The sequence below is a fragment of the Myxine glutinosa genome, chromosome 2, assembly GCF_964187855.1.
Source record: "Myxine glutinosa chromosome 2, kmMyxGlut1.1, whole genome shotgun sequence".
Taxonomy (NCBI): Eukaryota; Metazoa; Chordata; class Myxini; order Myxiniformes; family Myxinidae; genus Myxine; species Myxine glutinosa.
Window position 1 is genome coordinate 132,011,902 of NC_136262.1, and position 21,710 is coordinate 132,033,611.

The 21,710-nt window shown below is 44.7% G+C and overlaps 1 protein-coding gene across 1 annotated transcript in view; it reads left to right on the forward strand.

Moving 5' to 3' along the window:
• Nucleotides 1–11,396: 11,396 nt before the first annotated feature.
• LOC137422284 (palmitoyltransferase ZDHHC1) overlaps nucleotides 11,397–21,710 on the forward strand; it is an 82,914-nt gene continuing 72,600 nt past the window's right edge. The window contains exon 1 of the mRNA XM_078772637.1: nucleotides 11,397–11,445. The gene's annotated coding sequence lies outside the window, so the exon portion shown is untranslated. The remainder of the gene's footprint in view (nucleotides 11,446–21,710) is intronic.

The following is a 21,710-nucleotide window of genomic DNA, read 5'->3' on the forward strand; positions in this document are numbered from 1 at the left end:
TTTAAAAAAATATATCTCGGCAATTTCCCGTATGTGGCGACATGTGAACGAAGCTATGCTCCTCTCTCCACATTATTGTGACGACGTATAAATTAAATATTTCATCGTGACGATTGTCATCAAATGGACGAATTTTTAATATATCTCGGCATTTTCCCGTCTGTTATTTCGGGCGGTGTATGACTGACCATGCCGCGATTTAAACAAAATATATATATCTGGGCATTTTCCCGTCTCTTTTTTCGGGCGGTGTATGACTGACCATGCCGCGATTTAAAAAAAAAAAATCTCAATGGACTTGAAGTTACAGGCCTTTGAGAATTCATTTCGTTCTATAAAGGGCAACTTTCATCGGATTTTCTTCCCGTTTTTTTTCAACCGAGTCTAAAACTATGTTAGCGACTGTGAAAAATGAAATGATATATCGAATTTGATTTGAAATAAAACTGTGTGAGAGAGGAAGACACCACGGGCCTACAAAACAGGCCTCAAAGCTATGCGAGTTAATAAAATGGTGGATATTTGTTTATATGTAGCCTCTCCCACAATGGGTGGAGCTATGGTTCCCAGAATGGGTGGAGCTTTGAGGTTTTGTCTTCTCTGCAAGAACAAGAAGAAGAAGAACAAGAAGAAGAACAACAACAACAACAGCAGAGGGCACTCTATGACCAGCGTCTTGCGACGCGGCTAAAAATCTATCAAGGAAACGAGGAAGTTTAAAAACAGTCCAATATGCATACAAGTATAGCAGCACTTAAAATTATATATATACATATATATATGTATATATATAATTGCAAATGATTTCCGCTTCCGCTTCCGCTTCCGAAAGATTTCCGCTTCCGGTCCGGTCTGGAGAGTTACTTGTTCGCCGCTTCTCCGACTGGGCCATTGTACATAGTTTGCTTTTCTGGTGGTCGTGGCGGATTTTTGACCGTTGGGTCTGCCCTCTGCTCGGTCCCGGCTCTGCTCCTGGCTTCGCCTGCCCGGCTCCTCCACTGTTTCCTCAGGCCCGCTCCCGTTGTTTGCGGCGGTGGCTGTTTGCCGCTGTGGTCTTGATTAGCGGCTGCAGTCGTTTGCCGCTGCGTTTGCCGCTTTGCCTCCTCGACCTTGGCCTCGTACTCGTCCCTTCGCTCCTGCCTGGCATGGCTCTGAGGTACTCCGCCGCAAGGCTTCTTCTGCTCAATACCCGCTCCACCCCATCATGCATCTCTGCCATCAAATCAAATGGACTCCTCCGACGACCCAGGTACATTCACCGTGGCTCCGGTCGTAAGTTTGTTTATTTGCAATCAGGTCACTCCATCCCCGTCCTCTGGTCGGCTCAGCGCACTCTCACTCTTCGTCCCAGCGCACCTGGTCACAGCAACGCACACGATCGCACCTCCTGCCTACGAACCCTGGCTAAATCACCTGAATTCATCCCTGCTGTTCAAAACAACATCAAGCTCACCCTGTTCAACACCCGGTCCCTCAACAACAAATGCCTCATCCTGAACGAATACATCCTGGATAACAAACTGGACTTTCTCTGTCTCACCGAAACCTGGCAACAACCTCTGGACTACTACACACCTAACCTCACCACACCCAATGGATATTCCTACGTCAATAAACCACGCTCGGAGGGCCGAGGTGTTGGAATTGCCGTTATCCACCGTCAAGACATCAAGACCAACCTCATCTCCATCTCATCTGCTCCATCATTTGAACACCTGGCTTTAAAACTCTCTGGTCGCACGCAGTCAGTCATGGCTGTCGTCTACCGCCCTCCCAAACCACACCCATCATTCCTGTCTGATTTCTCCTACTTTCTGACCCAGCTATGTTCCCTCTCCCCCTCAATCCTCCTCCTTGGTGATTTCAATATCCACATGGACTCCACTGACTCCACAATAACCACTGACTTCACTGATTTACTCACCTGCTTTAACCTCACTCAACATGTCGACTTTCCTACCCATATCCGTGGTCACATTTTGGATCTTGTCTGCTCCACTGGATTAAATTTGCACCATCTCTATGGCTCCGACCTCACCCTCTCTGACCACTTAGCCATCACTCTGACCATCAACATCCCCGCCCCAACACCAAGGCATTATCGCACAATCAACTTCCGTAAGCTAAACGCTCTTTCACCTACCTCATTCTCATCCACCCTCTCTGAAAAAATGTCCACTTCTCCCTTCATTGACCTCCACACCCCTTCCGACCTCACTGACTACTACAACCACACTCTCTCCTCCTGCCTTGACCAGCTTGCGCCTGTAAAAACCAAAACAGTTTCTTTCACCCATTCTGCTCCCTGGTTTACCCCTGAACTCCACCTGATGAAAACTCGTGCTCGCCAACTTGAAAGACTCCGCAATAAAACGGGTCTCACAGTTCACTCCCAAGCCTACAAGGACCACCTACAACACTACAAAGATGCCCTCTCCGGCGCCCGCTCTGCCTACTACTCTCAAATTATCCACTCTGGCTCCAGAAACCCAAAAGCACTCTTCTCGACAATAAACAAACTCCTCCGCCCCCTGAACACCACCACCCAGTCATTCACAGTAGACAACTGCATCTCCTTCCTCTCTTTCTTCCAACGCAAAATTGACAACATCTACAACAGCTTGACCACCGCCGCACCCGCTCCCCCTCCAACCACCTGCCCCCCCTTGTCCTGCCATCCCCTGTCTCGGTTCTCCCCAATCTCCCCTACTGACCTCTCTGAACTCCTCATAGGAATGAAAACTGCCACCTGCACTCTTGACCCCATCCCCTCCAGCTTTGTCAAAGCCTCCCTCCCTGCTCTCTCTCCACTTATCATTGCAACAATAAACTCCTCCCTGTCTACAGGCATCGTCCCACCTTCCCTCAAAATTGCTGCTGTTACCCCCATTCTAAAAAAAACCTGGTCTAAACCCTGACACCCTAAACAACTTCAGACCCATCTCCAACCTACCCTTTCTGTCAAAAGTTTTGGAACGCGCTGTAGCCACTCAACTCAAACATCATCTCTCTGCCAATAACCTGTATGAAACATTCCAATCCGGATTCCGGTCCAACCACAGTACTGAAACTGCTCTCCTCAAAATCACCAACGACCTTCTCCTCTCCTCTGACGCTGGCAACCTCAACATTCTCGTCCTCCTCGACCTCAGCGCTGCCTTTGACACCATCGATCACACTATCCTCCTCACCCGACTTGAATCCACCTTTAACGTTACCGGCACTGCCCTCTCTTGGATTAAATCATACCTCTCTGACAGATGCCAGTTCATCTCCATCAATAACTGCAAATCCCCCACTGCTCCCCTCCCCCAAGGTGTCCCCCAAGGTTCAGTTCTTGGCCCCCTCCTCTTCATCCTTTACCTGTCCCCGCTCGGTCACTTAATCTGCCGTCATGGTCTCCAATTCCACTGCTTCGCCTATGACATCCAGCTTTTCATCTCCACCAAGTCCGTCTCCACCGACACCCACTCTATCCTGACAAACTGCATCACTGAAATAAAATCCTGGCTTCAAATCAACTTCCTCAAGCTTAACTGTGATAAATCTGAAATAATCATCATTGGCCCAAAAACGCTCACAAAATCCACCCATAACTTTGCCCTCAACATCGACGGTATCCCAGTATCCACCTCCCCTCACATCCGGAATCTTGGCGTCATCTTTGACCAAACCCTTTCCTTCGACAAATACACTAAACAGATCACAAAGTCAGCCTTCTTTCACCTGAAAAACATTGCCCGTCTCCGCTCATCCCTCTCCTCCACGGCTGCAGAAACCCTCATCCACGCCTTCATCACCTCCCGTCTGGACTACTGCAATAGCCTCCTCTATGGTTCACCCTCAAAAATCACCAATAAACTCCAATACATTCAGAACTCCGCTGCCCGTCTACTCACCCATTCCCGGACCCGTGACCACATCACCCCCGTCCTTTACAAGCTTCACTGGCTCCCCATCCCCCAGAGAATCCAGTACAAAATCCTCCTCTTGACATACAAAGCCCTCCCTAACCTGGCCCCATCCTACCTGGCTGACCTCCTCTCCAGACACACTCCCACCCGCAACCTCCGCTCTGCTGGTACCAACCTCCTGACCCCCTCCATCCGGACCAAATTCAGATCCTGGGGGGACAGGGCCTTCTCCATCGCTGCTCCCACCCTCTGGAACTCACTACCTCACACCATCAGAGACTCCTCCTCACTCACCACATTCAAAACATCACTAAAGACCCACCTGTTCAACACTGCATTCAACATTCAACCCACAGCATTTAACCCCTGACTATCTCTTCTCCTTCTCCCTCCTTTTGCTTTAAATATTTCCCTATTGATTCTTGTCTTTTTGCAATTGTTGTTTTCATGTATTGTTATGCATTATGTTTGCCACTCTGTCAAAGCGCCTTTGGGCTTCTGGAAAAGCGCTATACAAAATAAATGAATTATTATTATTATTATTATTAAATGTCCTTTGTCGTGTAATAAAATGTACTCGACAGTAAATTCAACAAATAATTTTATGAAAATAAATCAAAGAATGAAAATGAAGCTGAGGTAAAACTAAAATTATAACTGGGGTACCTCCACACACAAACTCAAAAACATAAGGGGACAGATGAAAGAAAATAGAATCCCTTTTTGGCTGCCCGACACTCAGCTTAGGCCTCAAGTGGCCCTTTTTGAGGAGAGTGGTGGTGACAAGGCTCAGGAAGCACACATGATGGTGACCGCCAACGAAAAGGCCGCGCATCGAAGGCGCCCAGAGCCATCGGGCGAGCAGTGAAGACAGCCTTCTTTCAGGTTCCAATGCCTGGGCGAGCACAACACAGCCTCCAGCTCCCCCGAAGAGCACCACAGCCGAAACCTCTTTATAAATGCTGCCGACCCAACAAAAGCTCCACTAGCCCTCCAAAAGCTTGCACACTTAACTCAGCACCAAAATGGCCAGCTTCTTGTCGGCCCCGCAGACAAAGCACACTTCTATTCCTCCTGAGCGAGAACCAATTGCGTCCTTTGGGGCGTGGCCTGTTGGCGTTCTTCTCCACCCACTGATCCTCTGCCTCCACTGGGCGAGGCATTTTGCTTATAGTGTTCATAGGGCCGGTGCTGGTTGTAAATGTTGTGGTTTAATGGAGGTTTTCATGGCCGGCCTTGTCAGCAAAACGTAAAGGGAAAATCACAAAGGGAATATCACGTACTGGGGAAAACTAACCTTAATCCCTTACTAATTTATCACTGCTTCACCCCTTGTGTGGAGACACATAAACAAACAATCTTAAGCTACAGTCTCCCCACTTAAGTACATCGAGATTTCTCCTACGCGTCCACGGTCCATACTACAATTACACAATCCAAGTTCCCTACAGTATCCTTTCACCTACCCCCATAAACGTAACAATATCAGAGAGTACACTAGTGCTCTCTATGTGGGGATGGTGTGGAAAAAAAATGTCGGTCCCATCTGCTACATACAAAACTAAAATTGGAGTATTTTCTTTAAAAACTTGCTTAGGCTACATATGAGAGCCTACCTGGTCTGTTCAGCTGATTGTCTCGGCAGGGATCACTTTTCAGTTCTCCAGACCAAGGCGAAAGCAAAATAAAGCAAGAAAAACGAGATCAGTCAAACCCGGGAATTCATCTTCTTGTTCATAATAATAATAATCTTCTTCAGATGACATATTTCCGAGCTGCCTCTGTCAATGGCAATGATTATGCTACCATCCGACAGAGTTTTACTTCTTGTAACATCCTTTGGTATGATAATTCTCGTAGCTTGAAAGGATTCCACGAAAAGTACGTAAAACTAAATTCCGATGTAAAAGAATAGGGCTGGGGTAGGCGTGGCTATGACTGTCAATCAGCTTGATGGGGGCGGAGCCGCTAGACACATTTGCCTCAGTGTCGGCATTATCTGTGATAATGTTATGTGGCATCAAATAATATCAGCAGAAATATAATGTCTCGGGAAATGCCTTGTTTTTCATTGTTACATTTCTGAAAATAAAATTATAGTGAGGTACCAATGCTATATACCGCACACTGGACACGTGATCACGAACACTCCAGTCACAGGTTCTCAGCTGAAGATTCGCTACGTCAGTGCATTACTGAGGCCGTCATATAGAACAGTTTCATCGTTGTTTTGGCATACTGCATCGACTGCAGTGGTCAATGGTCAATTAATTGATATTTACATATAAAGATCCTAGTTTCCCTACTCGCTCAACCCTGAACCTTGCTATGCGCATGCGCAGATAAGAAAGCGTGTCACGTGTACAGTGTGTGACTAACGTCTTTCTGATAATTTATAGTGACTGTATTTGTCTGGCGAGAATATTCTCAACTATTACCGAGGTCTTCTGATTTCTCAGAACCAGGATTTGGATACTACGGATAAGTACTTATATCTTGTTTTGATAAAGTTCTTCATTGAAGTTAATTTTACAAAATTATTATCAGAGAGTGCGTTGGCACTCTCGATTCTATGTACTAACGCCGGGATGACGCGGATAAAAAAATGTCGGATAAAAAATGTCGGCCCCACCCACTGATACAAAACAAAGGTTGGGGTATCTTTTCGTACTCTCAGAGTAGTTTATCGAGGACATTTGCATTTTGAGTGTATAATAAGTTTTATTGACACTTCAAGTAAGCAAAACAGTAAAAACCATGAGTGTCTTTCACGTCCGGCCGTGCATAAATTCATTGAGAGGCTCCACCCCTCCCCTCTGTCCCCACCCTATTGGTTAGAGGTAAACCTTCAAACCACACCAGTTATTTTGGGCATTTCTAAGTGCAGATCCTTGAGTGGCATGAGGCTGGATGAAGACATTTCTCTTAGAGAAACGAGCTATAAGACAGAGCTGCAAGATACAGTCAGGGTTACATAAGACCATATGGGAACATGTGCAGTGTTTGACATTGCTGACTAAGATATCTAAGCACTTTTGCTCCAAGATTGGGTATCCTCTGAGTACCATATACCATTATGTTATTCCACATTGTAAAAAATTACAGAAACAAGTGAATAAAAAATGTAAGCTAAATTAAAAAGGCAATGTAGGGATGACAAACTACAGTCTAAAAAAGGTCCTAAACAAGATAGGGATGATGTTGGTTTAGAGAGTAGCTAACAGTATTGCCATCACATAACAATCCCTACATCACCGCCTCATTTACACTTCATCAATTTATTGCTTCAAGCTTCGACAAACACTTCACTGGTTACACCAGTACTTGGTTACTCCTGTAGACCAGCCACATACTGAGACTCTTCAAGTTAGCAGCAGAGTACAATGTTATAATATCAGTACATGATCATCAACTTCATACAAACTACATGGACATCTCTAATAACAGCATTCTATAATTATCTGCATTTGTGATTGGTTAATCTAAGTTGATAAAAAAGAAAAGTAGGAAAGACAACTAGAGTTGCAAGAAGTCCCTGAAATTATATTGGACCTTCTTATACTTATGCAGAAATTAAATATAGGAGCTTCTAATACTTTTAGCTCGGCCTACCCAGGACAAGTCTGGAGGCAGTGATGTAGGGATTGTTATGTGATGGCAATACTATTAGCTACTCTCCAAACCAACATCATCCCTGTCTTGTTTAGGACCTTTTTTAGACTGTAGTTTGTCATCCCTACATTGCCTTTTTAATTTAGCATAAATTTTTTTATTCACTTGGATATGTATATGATGAATGAATGAATGATCGTTTTAAGGCCATTTTCCCCGCTAGAGCGGGGGTTAGCCTTGCGGGCCCCATGACAATCATGGTTCTGTAGCGGCTACCGCTGGGTTTTCACAATCGCCTTGCACCTATCAAGGACGCGGAGCGATCACCATGCCGGGCTCGTCCAGGACGCCCGGGCAGGCTCGCCTTCAACTTGCCAGGACGCTGGGCCACGCCCCCTCTCGCCTTTCCTGGGCAAACGCTCCGGGATAATATGTATATATATTGCTGCCCGATAAACGGGCTTTTCAGAGTGCCTGAGTGTTTGGTTTGATTAAAGCAACTCGGATGAATTCCAGCTTTTTGTCGCGTCCATTCTTCCGATCGACGTGGGAGCCCCAGCTCCTTCAGTTCCCTGTTTGAAGCAACGTTTTTTTATGGCCGGATGCCCTTCCTGACGCCAACCCTTGGTCGCCTCTTACGATGCGCAGGGATACGGTGTACCTATTCTAAACCTGGGTACACACCGGAATCATTCATCCCAGCAAGCTGATACTCAATTTGCCGACCTCGGAAGGATGACAGGCTGAGTCAACCCCCCTGGCGTTAATTCAGCGATCGATCGGGATTCGAACCCAGGATCCTAGGATCCCAAGCCGGCACCCTAACCGCTAAGCCAACACCAGGACACATGGATATGTATATATTCGAATGAAATCTAAAGAGGCTTTCTTGCTCTGCAAGAAAGTTTAATTTTTTAATAAATAAATGCAATAATAAATAAATTTCTGCTCTGCCACTTTATCTCACCCTCTCTCTCTGTTCTCTTCATCCTCTCTGTTGCTCAAGGTCGTCTGCCATCAGCTTGGAAATCAGCCAACATTACCGCTTACACAAAAAGGTGCAAAAACAGATCCTTGCAACTACAGACCAATCAGCCTGCTCCCAATCATCAGCAAGGTCATGGAATCCATCATCGCTTCTGACATAAAATCCTTCCTCTTCTCCAATGGCTTGATCTCGGATCATCAATTTGGATTCAGACCAGGTCATTCTACTCTGGACTTATTGCTTCTGCTGTCTCAACAATGGATGGAGGTCCTTAATGCCAAACGGGAAATCAGAGCTGTCTCCCTTGACATATCACGTGCCATCGATACGGTCTGGCACCCGGGCCTGCTCACCAAACTCTCCTCCTGACCCCCTGTCCATGGAAATCTCCACGCATGGCTTGGGAACTTCCTCTCTGGTCGTAGTCAACGTGTGGCCCTGAATGGATTTCTCTCATCTCCCCTTCCTGTTCAGGCTGGATTTCCCCAAGGCAGTGTTCTGGGCCCTGTGCTTTTTCTGGTCGTCATCAATGATCTCTCTGACTCTGGAAAATCCTCTCTATCTGTTTGCTGATGACTCCACTCTCTGCCGCTCCATTCCTCATCCCTCAGATCAGCAGTCTGCAGCCTCCTCACTCTCTGCAGACCTGGACAAAATCAGACTGGTCAAACAAGTGGAACATGTCTTTCAATCCTGACAAATCTCACACTCTCACTTTGTCTCTCTGAAAAGACCGACTGGACAACCCTCCCATCTACTTTCTGAACAATCCTCTCCAAGAAGTTCTGTCACTCAAGCTTTTGGGTCTCACTATCTGCCATGATCTTTCCTGGGAAAACCACATTGCCAAGCTGGCCTCCAAAGCCAGTCACCGACTGGACATCCTCCGTCAGGTGAAGTCCTTCTTTGGCACACCTGAGCTCCTCACCACAAGGCTTTTATCTGCAGCTCAATGGAATACTGGTCTCCCCTCTGGGCTGGTGCTCCTGCCTCACACCTAGCTCGTCTTCACGCTGTTGAAACCAAAGCTTTCAGAATCATTAGAATCTCCCACGATGAAGCTGATTCTGAGGGCCTTTCACTCACTCACCGCAGGCAGGTTGGTGGTCTTTCTGTCTTCTACCGACTCCTCTCCGGCCTAGCTCACCCTGCTCTGTCTGGGCTCTGTCCCCCAAATATTCCTACAGGTCGCACAAGATCGGCCAGTAACCCTCTTCTGGTGAAACTGCCAAAATCAAGACTCTCTGCTCACCTTCACTCTTTCATTCCTCTTTTCTCCCACCTCTGGAACAAAGTCCCTCACTCTCTTCAATCCCACTCCTCCCCCCAGGTCTTTTAAACAGCTGTTCACCACCATCTCTTATCTTCCCCCATCCAACACCTTGGTCCTTTGTACCCCAGTTAATTCACCCCAGATCCACTTTATTGAAATACCGACTTCTTTGCTGGAAGTCCAAGCAGTGTCCATGTGTTTTATACCTCTCCAACACCCCCCCCCCCCTTCCCCTCCTCCCCTGAAAGCCCTCTCCCTCCCACAGATCTACTGTTGTACTTGTGTGCTTCCCTCTCTCTCTCTCCCCATCTTGTCTCCTGCTCCCTTTATTATATGTTTTATGCATCCATTTAGGGGTTTTTTGATTCATGTTAGCTCTTACACGAGCCTGGATCTTGTATAAAAAAAAAAAAAGAATTACCTCAGCTTATTGTCTTCAGTGTAAAAAGAAAACGAATGCTAAAAACATCTCGTATGTGAGAAGTAAAAATAATGGTTATACAATGATGGATGTGTTCAGTGCATGGCATTAAAAAGTCGATTAATCCCCAAACGTGAAAATCATGAAACAGGAAGAGATTTGCAAAAGTGTTTTTATCGGGGAGTAAATTTACAACAACTGGGATGCTGGGGGAATTGCATCTACCAGGGTATTCTTCCTCAGACCAAGAGATTGAGAAGATGACAACAGAGAGAGAGAGAGAGAGAGAGAGAGAGAGAGAGACAGAGAGAGAGAGAGAGAGAGAGAGAGAGAGAGAGAGAGAGAGAGAGAGAGAGAGAGAGAGAGAGAGAGAGAGAGAGAGAGAGAGAGAAAGAGAAAGAGAAAGAAAGAAAGAAAAATGAAAGAAAGAAAGGAAGCAGAGGTCGATCTGTGGTGTTGAGATGTTATATGGGGAGATGGAGGGAGCAGATAAATGAGAGGGATGTTGCAGAGGCCGCTATTATCTCTTTGCTGGTCCACTCGGAGCAATTTCCCTCTTCAAAATGAGGACCTTTTTGGAAACCCGGCATTTGTATTGTGACAAGTTTCAGAATCCAGAGATGGTACTGATACAATGTTGTGAACACTTGCTCTGTGTATTTGTTTATAGTTAAGGATCTGTTTAAGATAACCTGGGTGGTTTAGTTGAAGTTTATGAATAGTAAATAGTTTTCCGCTACTGACATTGTGGCATGAATCATATTTCCATCATATTTGGTTGAACGGCTTCAGATTTGAAATGTAGTTTTATGACTTCAGCTGTGGTTATTGTCTTTCGGTTGTGGTCAACGACCGCGACCTGAGTGTAGGCGTGACTCCTGGGCATGTGACAATATCATTTGATCATATGAATGTGATGCACATTATGCAGCTGAACGGCTTATTTATGTGTCATTGTGTTTCCTTGGAAATGTTAATGTAAAGATCGTCCTTTTCTGCCTGACAGATGCAGTGCTGCATTGGTCATTGTGAAAATCGCACTGTGCCAGAGGAGGGAGAGCAAGACTGCGATAATGATTCTGCACAATCAACTCGCCATTCACGCATCAATGGCTGGTCATGGCCTTTGCATCCATTCCAAATACTTGCCTGGCTTGTTTTCTTTTATTTCGTTGTCATCGCTTTTGCAATATTTGTTCCTCTGCTGCCCTATCAGTGGAAGCCAGCGGGTTACATTGTATCCTATTCTGCAATTGGATATGCCTCCCACTTTTTATAGCGGTCTATGCTGATATGGTTTCATGTTGAGCATACGTTTTGGTGGTGATATTTTTATATACAGAGCCAAAGCTCGTAGAGAACACGGAACCAGACCAGGATGTAACAGAAGGAAAAAAAGATTAAAAAGTGGGAGTGGTGGGAGAAACACACAAACAGCAGGGTAGATGGACAAAATATATGGAGACATTAAGGAATAAGGGATACAGGGAAAAAGGAAAGCCAGGGGGAATACAGTGGGTGAACAAGACAGCTGCAAAAAAAGGAAAAACTGAAAAAATGGAAAGAGATTGGCTTAGGGTTTATAGGGTTAGAAAATATCATGGTTGTGGAAAGGGGGCTGATGTGGTGACAAACAGCTGTCTTGAAGCCCTGGAGGGAATAATGCAATTTAAAGCTGAGGAAGGTGCTTCCTCAGGTGGGGGAAATAAAGACAAAACAAGCAAGAGCGATCAGAGATGGCAAACCCTTGCCAGGATGTATTTTCAGTGGTTTTTAAGGCTTTTGTGTTAAAACAAATGTCGGCCAAACCACATGACCGATGACGTCATCATTATTATTTTTCTAAACTAATTTATTCATAGATTATGCTCAAGAAATTTCATCTTGACCAGATGAAGTTTTGTACTTGTCGAATTATGACGTCATAATGGAGGCACCTATGACATCATCATTAACATATTTTATTCCCCATGGAGAGTTCTTTACAATGAGCTATGTCTCAATTTTTTTCTATGCAGCGCTTTCAGAGATATAGAGGTGCAAAGTTTTTCGGTTTTTCCAAGATGGCGACCGAACCACGTGACCAATGACGTCATAAAAAATGTTCTCCCCCAATTTTTGCCTACATGATGCTCAAGAAATTTCATCTTGATAGGATGAAGTTTTGTACTTGTCGAATTATGACGTCATAATGGATGCACCTATGACATCATCATTAACATATTTTATTCCCCATGGAGAGTTCTTTACAATGAGCCATGTCACAATTTTTTCTATTTAGCGGTTTCAAAGATAGAGGTGCAACATTTTTCGGTTTTTCCAAGATGGCGGCCAAACTACGTTACCTATGACGTCATAATTATCATTAAAAAAATTATACAGGTGGAGTTGCACCTATGGTCAAAATTTCCTATCAAGCGGACCAACGGTTGCAGAGAAAATCATATTTATTCTGTGCGGACAAACAAACAAACAGACAAACGGACTCCAATGCAATACCCTATAATAACAAATATATAACAAGTACAGATACATTCAAAGTACACCACTTCATGCCAAATAAATAAATAAATAATATATCATTCCAGGGTGATATGCCTTGCAGCACATATGCCGCCATGCCGCCATGCAGCACAGAGAGACAGTATTGGGAGGGAGAGGTGTACAATAATTGATGGATTAATTGCGTAATTAAAATTAATTTAAAAAAACAACAACAAAAAACTACGTTACCTATGACGTCATAATTAAAATTAATAAATAATAATCATTAATTAATTAATTTCCTAATCAATTGGCTCGTAGCGTACCCAAACCACCACTGCTTCATCTGAATCTGCAACTTTTGGAAAATTTATCAATTATTTAATTAATCACAAAAATTAAATAATTATTTGATTGATTGATTCATCAATACATCAAAAATACCCTTTATAGTCAAATCATTTGGTCACTGTCATGGCCAAATATCAGCATCCTACCTCAAAATGTACCTGAGATATTGCCCAGATGAGAAAGAAAAAATATAAAAAGTAATTAATAAATAAAGCAAAAGAATAATAATCATAAAATAATTAATTTTGTAATCAGTTGGCTAATAGCATACCTAAACCACCACCGTTTTATCCGAATCTGTAACTTTTTGAAAATACATGAATTTAGTAATTAATTGAATAATTAAATAATTAATGGATTAATTGATTAATCAATAAATTTAAAAAATGCCCTTTACAGCCAAATCACTTGGTCATTGTCACGTCCAAGTATCAGCTTCATAACACAAAAAATGCCTGAGATATTGCCCAGATGAGAAAGGAAATAAATAAGTACTTAATTGATAAATTAATATTTAAGTAATTAATCGATTAATCGAAAAATAAGAAATGATGTCTTTGCCAAAGCACGTGCTCACTATTGTGCCGAAATTTCTGATTCCTTGCTCAAAGCTTTCAGAGATTTATCCCATCTTGTCTTCAGTTGTCATACCCTTCCTCCCGTCCATGGTACACGGAATCTTGTGGTGAGGCTGTTGCCCAGAAACAACTTGCCTTCGTCTCCTGGAAAGCAAATCCAACGGAAGGAAATCTCATTTCCTTTCACAAAGCCCGAAACAAGTGTGTGTCCACCCTCAGGAGAGCCAGGAAAAAATATCTCTCCGTTCTCAAGACCGAACTCTCTTATCTGTCTCCCTCTTCCAAATCCTGGTGGCGTCTGGTCAAATCTGTTTCTGGTGTTTGTTCCCCCTCCATCCCCTCCCTTACCTCAAACGGCTACACAGCTGACTCCGCACGTGAAAAAGCTGAATGCCTCAACTCTGTGTTTGCCTCTAAATCTTGTGTCCCAAACCCATCCCTCTCTGTACCCACCGTACCCAGTCGTACCCAGCTGCTCCTGGACTCCGTGTCCTTTCCTCCTGACAAGGTGGAAAAGTTTCTGTCAACCTTCGACTCTGATTCTGCAACTGGACCTGACGGCATCAGCCCACGGGTACTAAAATCCTGTTCTTCCGCTCTTTCACTCCCTCTCTCTGTTCTCTTCACCCTCTCTTTTGCTCAAGGTCAACTGCCATCTGCTTGGAAATCAGCCAACATCACCGCTTTGCACAAAAAAGATGCAAAAACAGATCCTAGCAACTACAGACCAATCAGCCTTCTCCCAATTATCAGCAAAGTCATGGAATCCATCATTGCTTCGGATATGAAATCTTTCCTCTTCTCCAATGGCTTGATCTCTGATCATCAATTTGGTTTCAGACCAGGTCACTCTACTCTGGACATGCTGCTTCTGCTGTCTCAACAATGGATGGAGGTCCTCAATGCCAAACAGGAAATTAGAGCTGTCTCCCTCGACATATCACGTGCCTTCGATACGGTCTGGCACCCCGCTCTGCTCACCAAGCTCTCCTCCTTTGGTATCCATGGAAATCTCCACGCATGGCTGGCGGACTTCCCGTTCTCGTCGTAGTCAACGTGTGGCCCTGAATGGGTTTCTCTCATCTCCTCTTCCTGTTCAGGCTGGAGTTCCCCAAGGCAGTGTTCTGGGCCCTGTGCTTTTTCTGGTCTTCATCAATGATCTCTCTGACTCTCTTGAAAATCCTCTCTATCTCTTTGCTGATGACTCCACTCTCTGCCGCTCCATTCCTCATCCCTCAGATTGGCAGTCTGCAGCCTCCTCACTCTCTGCAGACCTCGACAAAATCACAGACTGGGCAAACAAGTGGAACATGTCTTTCAATCCTGACAAATCTCACACTCTTACGATGTCTCTCCGAAAAGACCGAATGGACAACCCTCCCATCTACTTTCTGAATAATCCTGTCCAAGAAGTTCTGTCACTCAAGCTTTTGGGTCTCACTATCTGCCATGATCTTTCCTGGGAAAACCACATTTCCAAGCTGGCCTCCAAAGCCAGTCGCCGACTGGGCATCCTCCGTCGTGCGAAGTCCTTCCTTGGCACACCTGAGCTCCTCACCACATACAAGGCTTTCATCCACAGCTCAATGGAATACTGCTCTCCCCTCTGGGCTGGTGCTCCTGCCTCACCCCTAGCTCGTCTTCACGCTGTTGAAACCAAAGCGTTCAGAATCATTGGAATCTCCCGCGATGACGCTATCTCCGAGGGCCTTTCACTTACTCACCGCAGGCAGGTTGGTGGTCTTTCCGTCTTCTACCGACTCCTCTCCGGCCTTGCTCCCCCAGCTCTCTCTGGGCTCTGTCACCCAAATATTCCTGCAGGTCGCACAAGATCTGCCTGCAACCCTCTTATGGTTAAACTGCCAAAATCAAGACTCTCTGCTCACCTTCACTCCTTCATTCCTCTTTTCTCCCGCCTCTGGAACAAACTCCCTCACTCTCTTCAATCCCACTCCTCCCTTCAGGTCTTTAAAATGGCTGTTCACCACCATCTCTTATCTTCCCCAATCCAAAACCTTGATCTTTTCTACCCCCGCTAATTTCACCCCAAATCCACTTTTTTGAGGTGACTTTTGTCTTCTTTCCTGGAAGTCCTTGGTGTCCTTGCGTTTTATACCTATCCTGCCTCCCCCCAGGCCCTCTGCCTCCCACACATCTCCCGATGTCCCTGCCCTCAAATGTTGTGTTTGTGTGCTTCCTCCCCTTCTCTCCCCATCTTGTTGACTGCTCCCATTTTTATATACTTTGTTTACTTGTTTGTTTGATTTGTTTGTTTACTAAATGTTAGCTCTTTCACGAGCCTCGACTCTGTATACAAAAAAAAAAAAAAAAAGCTGCAATGACAGTCCAAATCACCCGGCTAAACAAACCAAACAAAAAAGGAAACAAGGAAACAAACAACTGGAGTGAAAACTGAGTACTCCCTTTTGACACGCATCATTGCCAGGCCCCCTTCGGTGCCCGGCGATGATGCCATGCAGCTCCTGGAGATGGAATAGGAAAGGAGGGGTGTATAAAAATGAATGGAGATGAGCAGTGAGTCTCAATTTTGGGAATTTCACCAGCAGAGTGTTACTGGTAGACCATGTGTGCCAATTGTGCCATGTAGAAACCTGGCGGTGGCAGAGGCGGAGAGCGCAAGACCAGAAAGGAGGTGGCAGAAGATAGAGAGACCACCGACCAGTCTGTGAAGTGAAACTGATAAACCCAGAGACTCAGCTTCTTAGTGGGAGATAGCAATGATTTTAATGGCTTCAGTCACCACAGCATTAAGCTGAGAAAGGTGAGGCAGGGGAACCAGTCTAAAGGGGAGAACACTACTCTATGAAGCTGCAATGACAGCTTTGTAAGGAGATAAAAGTTCTGTTGTGCAAAGGAAAGGCTTTGCACGATGGAGGATGATAAGTTGCCAGTTTTGGAGGCGAGCCTGGATATCTGATTTGCTCAAGAAATATTATGGCTGATGGTGAGGCCCAATAGATTGAGTCCCAATAGCTGGCTGCCTATCTGAATGATGACAGATGCTATGGCAGAAGGTGGAGTCACCAGCTAAGAGATAAAAAGGATTTTGCAGAGAGTCAGAGAGATCCTTGGTGAAGATCAAGAATAGGACAGGGCCCAGAACACTGCCTTGGGTTACTCCAGCCTTGACAGGAAAGGAGATGAAAGGATTCTATTGAGAGACGCACATTGCGTACGAGAGTAGAAGAGGTATGTGAGCCTTATGTGGATTTGGCCTTGGATACCATAGGCAGAGAGTTTGGAGAGCAAAACAAACTGTATCGCATGCTCGAAACATATTGAGCGATATGTTCGATATGGAAATGGAGGCTAAACTGTCTGACATTGAGAGCCTTCGTTCCTTGTTGGGAGAGCAGAAGCTGCATGTCCAAGGAAGAGTGACCTGGTCTGAATCCAAATTGATGATCTGAGATCAGTCCATTGGAGAAAAGGAAGGACTTGATGACAACTGCGATGATGGCTTCCATGACTCGACCTTTTCTTAATTGAGGGACTTTGCCTTCTCATGAGTGGAGTCGGCTGTGGTGTCTTTTCAAGTGAGGGAACAGATTGGAAGGGGAGCATCGTCCAGAAACAGACTTAACAAGGTGCCACCATTGTTTTGAAATGGGATACAGGTTTGAAAGTTCAACCTTGAGTTTGGTTAGATGATTTCTGGCTTGACAGAGTGGACACACACTGGTTGTAGGCTATGTGGAATGATCTATGGTTGCCTTTAGTCGATTTACTTTCCAGGAAGAAAAGGCAAGTTGTTTCAAAGAAATCAGCTGAACACATGATGCAGTGTACCATGAGCATGAAGAAGGCTATGATAACTGAAGATGAGATAGGATGGATCTGTGCATAAGCGAGAGCAGGTTTCTGGAGAAGAGTTCCCAGGCTGAGTTATTCATAAGGGCTGGCAGATATAGTGGGCCTGTACTGAAGTGAGACAGCAACTTGCCGTCCCTGCTCGTCAGCCCGAGTGAAACTGCCCTGCTGTTGTTTTTTCCCCCCTCCACTTTCTACTTTATTCTGTTCTGCTCTGTGTTCTGTTACGTGCTCCTCCCCAGACCCCGGTCACGGTGTACCTCCGAGCCCCGAGAGGAGTCATGGCAGAAAGATGTGTTATTCTGTGTCAAAGATCAATGGTGAAACCACACCAATTGTTACCAACAAACAAATATTGTATTAAGGTCACACAAGAATAACAACACAAAAACAATAGTAATCAATTGTACAACCAATATATATTTCCTATGATGGTACCATCAGGTTCGTACAATATAACTCACTGTGCTCCAAACGAGCGAAAAGAAGAAGATTCCCAATGTCCCTATTCCCGGCTTCAAGCCAAAGTTGCTTCCGGCTTCAAGCCAAAGTCGATCCGCTCCAGCGATCGTCTGTACGATGTTGTATCGAGACCAGAATCCCGTTGGGTTGACAGTCACAGTCACGCGGCCAAAGCTGCGCAAAGGCGCCCTCAAGGCGACTGGGAAATCCAAAGGCGCCCTCTAGGCGACTGGGAAATCACACCCTCGGGTATGGATGTTTCACGGCTCCCAATCGGCGAACCGCAGATTTTCAACTCAAAAGCCACGTCACACACACACACCAGATCCACGTCTGAATGCGGTGACAATGATTAAAGCGAGGTGAAAAACCTTGAACGATGCACAAATCCTGCGTGAGTCAAAATGGCCGACGGCCCGTTCTCATGGCGTAATGGCACTCTGATGATTCTCTCCGGAATCAACCACAAAACCTGACACGCAGGTTGATCTGTCACAGTGATAACAACTCTGTCGCAGGAATCCCTTTCCTGGGAAACCCGAAGTTCACCCGTGACCTTCGTTCACCAACGTTTGCTCAGGACCTCGAAGCAACTCGGCTTTCTTGTCCGACTCACTCGCTCCGCCTTCTCCTCCTCCTCTTCCTCTTCTTCGTCGTCGTCCGGTTCCGGTTTCATTTAAAACATTAACTTTTTAACCTTTTGAAAATAGTAACCTCCATTTCCCTCAAACGACAACAATAATAGTACATGGAATCAAAAATGTTTACAGTGGATGAAAACCACAACAACGGAAGTGACGAATCCATAACAGTTCTCATTATTCCACGATCCTTGACATTGTACGCAAAAAAATAAAAACAAGAAAAGTGGAAAGAGCAACAGAATAATGGTACAACAATTTCCGAAAGTATACAAATGGATGAAATAAATGCATGAAAAACTAGATGGTATTCATGGAATACTTAACCTGCCCAGTCAACTCGGTGCGAGCCAACTCCTCTGTTTTTGAAGGGTTTTTTTCTTTGATCCAAATGGCTGCCAGACCATGTGACCAATTACATCATAAATTTATATTCTCAAATATAATTGTTGTGTAGATCACGCTCAATAAATTTCAAACTGATCAGACTGTGTTGGCCCTGTCGAATTACGACGTTATAATTAAGGCAACAATGACGTCATCATTAACAACACCTATTCCCCATGCGGAGTTCTTTACAATGAGCCACGTTTCAATTTTTTCCATGCAGCGGTTTTGGAGATATGGAGGACTGGAGGTGTAACGTTTTTCCAAGATGGTACCTGTATCACATGACCTATGAAGTCATAATAATCATTTACATATTCTACAGGAGGAGTCGCTCATATGGTCAAAATTTCGTATCCATCAGACCAACAGTTACAGAGAAAAGAAATTCATAATGATCGGATAAGTGTTGTACTTGTCGAATTATGACGTCATAACGAAGGCACCGATGACATCATCATTAACATATCTTATTCCCCATGGGGAGTACTTGACAATGAGCCATGTTTCAATTTTTTTCCATCGAGTGGTTTCTGAGATATCGAGGTGAGAAATGTTTCCAAGATGCCGTCCATACCACATGACCTATGACGACATAATTATGAATAAATAAATTGTACAGGCGAAGGCGCTCCTATCATAACATTTCGTGTCAATCGGACCAAAGGTTGCCGAGAAAATGAATTTAAAAATGCACACGCACGTACGTACGCACCCGAATGCCTAACCCTGCTTTTTGCTTTGCGAGCGCAGGGTACCAAGTGTAGCAATAGAGTAGATGAACTGGCTTGTAATCTAGTACCGACATACTATCCTTGGAAAACTCAGTTTGGAATGGACACTAACCTTGCATGATGATATTTCAAAAGACAAAAAACAGTGAAACTTACCAGTTCTGTGCATTTTATTGTCATGCTCGAAAATGCCTGAAGGAACTAGCAAGCACCCGGTGTTCTTGAAAAAGAGGCTATTTATCCTTAATGTGAAATGTACCTGTCAAAGATTTTTTTTTTTTAACTGGATGATTGGAAAATTGTATTCATTGCTGGGATCCATTGGGAAATCTTTAAATGAATGTCAAAAGTCACAATATGCAATGGGAATTGCCAAGGGAAAGCACCATCCCAGTTATTGGTTATACGATTGTACTGTCGCTTACTTTCATAGGAAATACCATATTCTGCAAATTCCTGAATGTAATTTTTATACTGCCCTCGCAAAGCTCGTGATTTTAGATTTCATTTCTTCTTCCATTGTCGGAATATATCCCAGCATCAACTTTGACCACTCCCTGGCCACTTTTGTAAGATAATGCAGTGCACACTCATGCAATCTATATTACCCAGAATCCCTGAACTACTTTAATGAAGACATAATTACGGCAAAGCACTTGTTTTCTTGATTTGTTTTGTGATATAAATTGAATATTTTCCTTGGCAGACTGATTTATTTCTCCACACATATCTTGTAGAACGTATGTGCCCTAAAATTTTAGCAATAATAATTTGATAATACAATAGTAAAACTAGAACGCCACTCAGTAGAGCGCATACTCCCGCCGTGGGTGGCCGCTGCTGAGCCCTATCCTCCAATGGTAAAAAAAAATCCTTCAAAAAATTCCTGGATCCGGAATAATATCCTGAGCTTCACCAAAAACGAATCAATTCTTCCTTATCCCAAGGGCAATCATCCCACCAACGTTCATCCAAATCCGTTCAGAACTTTTCCAGATATCTTGTTCACAAACACACGAACATACACACACACACACACACACACACACACACACACTGACGGACACGATCGAATGCATTACTCCCTGTCGGGAGTAATAATAATTTGAAAGTTGTCCACACTGGTGCACCCACCAAAATTTTATTTCACTTTTAACCCTGATATTACGTAGTCTCGCCCACAAAGGGGTAGCGAGACTATTGTAATGCCGTGTCTGTCTGCATGTGCGTACATGTATTGTGTTTCGTGCTCCTCCCCAAACCCCCTGGTCACGGTGTACCTCCGAGCCCCGAGAGGAGTCACGGCAGAAAAATGTGTTATTCTGAATGTCAAAGATCAATGGTGAAGCCACACCAATTATTACCAACAAACAAATATTGTATTAAGATCACACAAGAATAACAGTACAACAATAATAGTAAGCAAAAGTACAATAAATATATATCCTATGATGGTACCATCAGGTTCGTACAATATAACTCACTGTGCTCCAAGTGAGCGAAAAGAAAAAGATTCCCAATGTCTCTATTCCCGGCTTCAAGCCAAAGTTGATTCCGGCTTCAAGCCAAAGTCGATCCCGGCTTCAAGCCAAAGTCGATCCGCTCCAGCGATCGTCAGAACGATGTCCAATCGAGACCAGAATCCCGTTTGGTTGACCGTTAGTCACGCGGCCAAAGCTACGCAAAGGCGCCCTCAAGGCGACTGGGAAATCCAAAGGCGCCCTCCAGGCGACTGAGAAATCACACCCTCGGTTATGGACGTTTCACGGCTCCAAATCGGCGAACCGCCGATTTACCTTCAAAATCCACATAATACACACCCACACCAGATAAACGTCTGAATGCGGTGAAAACGGTTGAAGCGAAGCAAAGACCTTGTGCGATGCGCAAAGTGCGCGAGTCAAAATGGCCGACGGCCCGTTCTCGGGGCGTAACGGCACGACGATGATTCTCCTCGGAATCCACCGCCAAACCTGACACGCAGGTTGATCTGTCACAGCGATAACAACTCTGTCGCAGGAATCCCTTTCCTGG